Source organism: Marmota marmota, unplaced genomic scaffold (genome assembly GCF_001458135.2).
Source record: "Marmota marmota marmota unplaced genomic scaffold, marMar, whole genome shotgun sequence".
Lineage (NCBI taxonomy): Eukaryota > Metazoa > Chordata > Mammalia > Rodentia > Sciuridae > Marmota > Marmota marmota.
The window spans coordinates 13,219,885-13,226,660 of NW_026000222.1; positions in this window are offsets into that span (position 1 = coordinate 13,219,885).

Here is a 6,776-nt window from a genome sequence, read left to right on the forward strand (position 1 = left end):
TAGGAAAACAGATATGCCTTGAGAAGGTATATTTTCCCCAGGTGGAAGACTTCTCTAAAATTCTAAAACTAACCATCTAACCCTGGGTTGAAGGGTTCTTTAAAATTTCAAATATACTCAGACATTGCTGGTGGGAATGCAAATTGGTGCAACCATTATGGAAAGCAGTATGGAGCTTCCTCAGAAAACTTGGAATGTAACCATCTTTTGACATAGTTATCTCATTCCTCGGTTTATAGCCAAAGGACTTAAAATCAGCATGTTAGAGTGATGCAGCCACATCATTGTTTATAACAGCTGAACTCACAATAGCCAAACTATGTGAAATGTGCTGTTGCCCCTGGGTTTTCTGCAATGGTTTGCACACTAAGTTAGATGATTATACTCGAAATTTATTTTGTTTGTTCTAATTAGTTATACATGACAGTAGAGTGCACTTAGATACATCATACAGATGGAGTATAATTTCTCATTCTTCTGGTTGCATGTGATGTAGAATCTCACCAGTTGTATAGTTATATATTTACGTATAACAGCACATTTCTAAACCTAGGTGCCCTTCAACAGATGAATGGCTAAAGAAAATGTGGTATATATAGATGATGGAATATTACTCATCCTTAAAGAAGAATGAAATTATGGCATTTGCCAGCAAATAAATGGAGCTGGAGAATATCAAATTAAGCAAAATAAGCTAATCCCCAAAAAACAAAGGCCAAATGTTTTCTCTGATATGTGGATGCTAATTCATAATCGGGGGTGGGTGCAAGGGAAGAATAGAGTTTTACTTTAGGTAGAGGGGAGTAAAGGGAGGGGAGGGGGTATGGGGTAGGAAGGAAAGTAGAATGAATCAGACATTGTTACCCTATGTACATATATAACTATACGACCAGTGGGATTCTACATCATGTGCAACCAGAAGAATGAGAAATTATACTCCCTCTATGTATGATATATCTAAATGCACTCTACTGCCATGTATAATTAATTAGAACAAATAAAATAAATTTCAAGTATAACCATCTAACTTAGTGTGCAAACCACTGCAGAAAACACATAGGCAACAGCACATTTCTACAGATGCCTTTTTCCTACATTCATTGCCCAGTGTTTCTGAGGCATCTACCAGATGCAAAGTAGGCACCAGGCACAGGCAAGCTGCTGTGGTGAACAGGCCTGCACACAGGAGGATGCGTGGAATTGCTAGATGGGTTTTGGAAAAGGGCATCCCAGGCTTAGGAAATAGTCTGAACAAAGTGCATGGCATATTTGAGAATTGGGTAATGCACTGCGGGGGAAAAGGTGATAATCCCAAGGGCATACTGAGGACTGTGGACTATATTCTATATACAAGGAGGAGAGAGTCACTGTGTGGCTCTTTGCTTGTGTTGGAGAGAACTGGCCCTGCAGAGGGCTAAATGCAGAGGGCAAGACTGTAGGCAGAAGACTGTTGGGGGCTTCTGCATTAGCTTAGGTGAGAGACAGGGGTCTAAAGCTGGGCTGTAGGAATGGAAGGAAGAGGAGCATGGAGGTGTGGGCTCAGGACTTGTTCATTGACCAAATGTGGGTTATGTTGGGGACTGCCTTGCAGGAGACTCTACGGCTTGATGGAAAATATAAGGAGGAAACGTGCTCAGCCAGGGAGGTCATTGGGTAGATCCAGAGAGAGGTGAGGCACTCAGTGGGAGAGAGTTGAGACTGGTGTTCCAGAGAAAGAACAAGGATGAAGTAGGGTTTTGGAGTCATCTACAATGACTCCAAAATGAGGGGCAGAGAGCATCCATGGAGAAGAGCAGGAAAGACAGAAAAGAGTACATAATGGATGGGTCATTTGGGTTCAGACTTCTGATTATGTGGCCCCTTCCTTCCAAGGTGAATGAAGGGTTCCTGGAGACATTACCTACCCAAAGAGGGGATTTGTGGACAAATTAAAGAAATGCATTTAATCTGCCAGCTTAGACTTTAGTGCTTTATAATTATAATATTCCTTGCTTCACAAGATCGAAGAAACCGATGCTCTCATGTTGTACTGTTGGAAGGAAACTGGTATCATCCTTTCAAAAGTAACTTGGAAATAAATCTCAAGAGGCTTAAAAAGAATTATATTCTTTAAATCAGTAATTCCTCAGACTATTCCGCAGAAAATAATTCCTAATTAAAAAAACTTTCTGTACAGAGATATTCATCACAAAGCATCTGTGATAACAGTTTGAGAATTAGAGTAGATGCCCAGCCACAGCAGAGTGATTTAGTAAATGATGACAGATGTACTAGATAGAATATTAAATAGCCATTAAAAACAATGTTCAAAAGGAGTTTGTTACTTACGTTATAATGTAAAATGGGAGAAAAATTGATATTCAGTTATCATCACAGATATAGAAAATGAAGCCCAAAACCATGAATGGGAAAAGAAAAATGCCCAGAAGAAAACAGCATACAATTTTAATCCTGTCTTTAGCCAGTAAACTTGGTTTTCTCTTACTTGATCTATTCTTTTGCATTTCCCAAACTTACTACAGAAGCATTTAATGATTGTTTAATCAGCAAAATAAGGTCTAACTAGCAAATGCAGAATGAAGACCAAAGAAAACTTGCTGATGAAAAAGTCTCAGGGAGGTTTGAGATTGTCACTGTACGGGGGCACTTCTTTCTGGGCCTTCCCATGATGCATGGTGGACAGGGCTGCAGCCCTGTGGATCTGATGCCCCGAACTCTGCAGAGACACTCAGGCATCCGGGGCTTTGAACAAATGGCCATGTGCTAATAAGACACCCTGTGAGTTGCTTCTTCCAATGTGTATTTCCCTCTATTAGCTGTCTGCTTTAGGAAAGGCTAGGTCACCAAGCAAAAGTACCCTCTAGACATTGTCACTCAGGGTGGCTGTTCCCCAGAACTCTTAATTTCCTGGGATTGTGACTTCCCCTGTATTTCTTGCTGCAGCTCCTCAGGGTCAGGGAGTCTAGAGATAGCAAGGGTGGGGGAGGGGAGCAGAGTGCGTGTGATTGTTCTGAGACACACCAGAAGCCCATAAAGTCTGAAAGGTTAAGCAAAGACTGAGGCATGAAGAGTGCAAATTCTCCATTCAACAATAATCTCCCCCCCCCATCTCTTCTTAAAATGGAAAGAAAGGGTGCAAGATGACATTAGGCACTTTAAAATATGCAAAATTTGGAGCTGGTGCAGACCTCATTAACACCCGCCTCCAACATCATTAAGATGTTTCCAAGAAAATTAATTGAGAGACTCATTAAAAATAAATTAAGAAAAATGTGTTGCAGAGCGCCCGCACTCAGCTCATAAATCACAGCTCAGAGCTCCGGCCCGCTGCTCCGGCAATTAACTCCAACCTATTTGTTTTATCCTGACTGTGAAAATTAGAAAGCAGACGTGGAGATTAGATTAGGGACGTCTGTCAAGCGGAACTTGGAGTGAATATTTTAGGATACAAAATGGAAACCAGGAAAACAAAGAAAGCAGAGATTTCATTCTGAGGAGCTTGTCTTTGAAAAGTGACAGGCGGTGAGGGGTGTTGGAGGGAGCATGGGGAAGGATCCTTACTCTTGGGAGGGAGGGGGTGGGGGTGTGCTGGGAAAGAACAGGCGCTTGAACTATTCTGACCAGGAACAGCCTAGTGCATTTGCATTATAAATATAAACAGATCCTCATCTCAGTGGAGCTGGCACTGAGACATAAAATAGATGTTCCGGTGATACTTGCATATGTCATACTTTAATGTTTAGACGTACAGACATTTGGCCTAATCACTCAAAACAGTTATTGGGCTCCTGTAATATGTTACATAGCAGCAAGGGCTACATTTTCCTCTCTATAATGTGAAGCGGGCCAACCCCTTCCCTGTATTTCTTATTCAACAGCAATCAGCCAGCAGTTACTGAGTAGTAGGCACTTTCCTAGGCTCATCTGTGTATGTTATCTCACTTAATTTTTATAACTCCAAAAAAGAAACCCACTTTGTAAGCTATCGAAAACTGAGACTCAAAGGATTGCCCTTTGAACACAGGGTGGGTCACTTGGCCAGTCAATGGTGGAGTTGTGTCTGCAACCTTGTGCTTTAACCAGAGGCCAATATAACCCTCGGTATGACACCTTTTCATTCACAACTATATTTGGGTAAATTATAGTTTTCAAATTTCAAACTAGAAGGCATTTTTGGTCTCTTTCTTGCCCCCTTTAGCTCTTTCTTCCACAGGTATTTATTGCACAACATTACACTGGGCGGGGGGTGATAAATGGTGGTCTTGTTGAGTTGAGTTTAGGATGACAGGTGCTGGGTAAGTCCTGGGCATGACCTGATTAAAGGTCATGCTCAGAGCTCAGTGCAATGGGAAACAGAATGTCCATCATTCAGGTCCTTCATTGAATGGCTACTATATAACAGCACCAAGGACCCAGAGTTGGGTTGCTGGCTTTCCTACCTAGCAGGTCTCAGTTTGGGTGAGTTATTTAAACCTCTCAGTTTCCACATCTGTAAAATGGGGATAATACTGGTACTTACCTGAGAGGCTTTTTTTTTTTTCAGAATGAAATGAGATGAAAAATCTCTGGGAACCCTTTAGCAAAGTGCCTGGCTCAAAGTAAGCACTGAGTAAATGTCAGTGATTATTATTTAGAAGTGACATTTTAAGTTGACCCTTCAAGGAACAGTAGAAATTTCAATGAGAATTCCATTTTTAGAGATAGCTGCACCCTTTTGGGTGGTATTTAAAATTGTTTGGATCTTTCAAACAGAAGGGAGAGTGGATAATCTTGGGCATTAATAAGAGTCAGGACACCTCGTGAGGACACACAGCCTCACGGTGCCTCTGGGCTGGGTGGAAGTGGAGGGCAGAAGGGCGAGGAGTGGTGGCAGTTTTGATCCCTTTCCTCCAGAACTTCTCAAAGGCACTGGGGGAGAAAGGTAAAGGCCAAGGAGGTGTGTCATACCACGTGTTTTATTCCATGACTCCTTCCTGCCTTGACTGGGTCAGTAGTTGGTCTATTGGTGTCAGTAACCTTTGCAAGCTCAGAAATGGGGCAGTGGATCAACTTTTTGTTGTTGTTGTTGTTTTAATGTAGCTTTTAAAAGACTGGGTAAAATTCTTTATAACAGGTATGTGGGCCCATCCTTACACTTGCAATTAACTGTAACTACTCAGAAGATGCCAATATCTAAGCGGAAACTCATCTGGATGTTCTGTGATGATCCTCACAGGTATTTACAGTTGATGTTCTTTGTGACCAGTCAGTGACTATGTTGCAAAGAATTATTCAGAATACTGAATATGATCTTTATCAAGAATCAAGGCAAGACCAAGCCAAATTTTGAAATATATGAAATACAAGAATAAAATACTTCCTAATTGGGTAGGTCACCTCTCCAATCATAACTAAGGGCTAACAAATTTGGTCTGGTGAATATTCTGAACAGAAAAGAAAAGACTAAAAATATTAGACCTACTAAAGAAATGCCAGGGGAGGGCTGCCAAATGGTCACAAGAACTAGAAAAACTGGGGTATAGGAATTAGTTTCTGGAACTTCAAATCTTATTCTGCAAGGAATAACAATATACAAGAGAAAATTATTAGCTAGTGCTAATAATTTTTAATTTTTTTTTAGTTGTAGGTGGACATGATGCCTTTGTTTATTTATTTTCATGTGGTGCTGAGGATCGAACCCAGTGCCTCACACATGCCAGACAAGTGATCTACCACTGAGCCACATCCCTAGCCCCAGAAATTTGCTTCTTGAAGGTTCCTATCTCTACTTTAAAGCTTAGAGGTCTCTTGGAGGGTGAATGCCTGGGAAGGATAACATTGAAAGACCTTGCACACCCTTTCCAGATGATAGACTTTGACAGTGGAAAGGAAGTAAACACTCATAGCCCTGGACAGTAGAACAATGGTAGCATACTGAGCTCTCCGAAACTGCAAACCAAATTAATCCATTTCAAAAATTTGTCGGGCTGATGATGGCAACATGTAACAAGTATTTTTTGTAACCCTCTCCTTGGCTCCATGTTCAAATAGGTGCCATGTTCTCTGGATTCTATGTCCTCTCTTATCTGCTGCATCCATCTGTCTTTTGTCCTTCTGTACTAGTTGGTTTTCTCTTTTTGGGCTTCTGCAAAAGTCTCCTACTGAATTTTCTCTCCTCTAGTCTCTCCTCATGAACTCCATTGATGGATAAATTGTCCATTGTAGTATTGAGACACTGGATCCATTCCCAGGTGATCTTCTCAGGCATAATCTCTCACTGTGGGGATATGCGTTTTTGAATTGCACTGTTTCTAAACATTTCCCAAGCGCACCCTGCACCTTCCCCAAACCTTTTACTCTTCCACTACCTTTGCCACACCTGCCTCCATTCATCTCTGCTAGGTAATTTTAGCCTCTTCTTCAAAGCCCAGTCCCAGTGCACACATTTCCATCAATCTATGACCTTGCTCCCCATACCCATCTCAGAGAGAAGTAATTTACTTTTAGTTTGCACAGTGCCTGCCAATACTTGTTGAATGACTGAATAAACTCGCTTATAGCAATTAGCACATTGTCTCCTACATCTCAGTTGGCTGCAGGATATGCATGGGCCTGTCACTTCACTAGATTCTACGCTCCTTAAAGATATGAACTGGACCTTTATGTCCTCCACAGAATCTGTACTTTGCACATAGCAGAGCTCCCTAAACTTTGTTATACTTTACTTAAAATGAAATTTTAAGTCTGTTTAAGGCTGTTCCTGGTCAGAATAGTTCAAGCGCCTGTTCTTTCCCAGC